Genomic DNA, 812 nt, shown 5'->3' with positions numbered 1-812 from the left:
TTTTTTTTTTTTTTTTTTTTTTTTTTTTCTCAAGGGATTTACGTCTGAGATTTGAGAAACCATATCACCAATTTTTGCTGTCATTTTGTATTCAGTGTAGATTTGGATTTGGTTTGCTGTCATCTTCTTTTATTATTGGAAGAGTATTTTGAAATTCCAGGAACGTTCTTTTAGTCAGTTCTGGTGTGGAGCATCTAAAAGTTGGCGACTTTGGTCTAAGCAAGCTCATCAAGGTTCAGAATTCACATGATGTTTACAAAATGACAGGCGAGACCGGGAGCTGTAAGTAGAGCCTATCATACCGTTATTTTCAGTTTTATATAACTCTCTACTACATAAATCTTCTTTATCATGCTGTGCATGTGGAGAAAAGACCGGTATATGGCTCCTGAAGTTTTTAAGCACAGAAAATATGATAAGAAAGTGGACGTGTTTTCTTTTGCGATGATATTATACGAGGTATTATTTGTGTTCGCAGGAATATTAGTAAATTTTTATTGCAAGATATACATTTGACTCGCAACATTCCAACTGGTGCAGATGCTGGAGGGAGACCCTCCACTGGCAAATTATGAGCCATATGAAGCTGCCAAATATGTGGCTGAAGGTCATAGACCGGTGTTCCGTGCGAAAGGATACCTTTCTGTTCTAAGAGAGTAAGTCGATCATTCCTGTTTCCATTTCAACCTAATCGTTCAGTTATTTTTCTCATGTTAATATCTCCCACTCGAACTTAGATTCCTCAATGTTACTCCCAACATTGAGATTGCTTCTTCTCATGAAAAAAAAAAAAAAAAAAAAAAAAAAAAAAA

At 35.5% G+C, this 812-nt stretch overlaps 1 pseudogene; it reads left to right on the top strand.

Moving 5' to 3' along the window:
- Window positions 1-812, top strand: part of LOC111488611 — a 6,239-nt pseudogene that overhangs the window by 4,517 nt on the left and 910 nt on the right.

The sequence above is a fragment of the Cucurbita maxima genome, unplaced genomic scaffold (assembly GCF_002738345.1).
Source record: "Cucurbita maxima cultivar Rimu unplaced genomic scaffold, Cmax_1.0 Cma_Scf00001, whole genome shotgun sequence".
In the NCBI taxonomy this organism is placed as follows: domain Eukaryota; kingdom Viridiplantae; phylum Streptophyta; class Magnoliopsida; order Cucurbitales; family Cucurbitaceae; genus Cucurbita; species Cucurbita maxima.
This window is presented reverse-complemented; position numbering and strand designations above follow the sequence as displayed.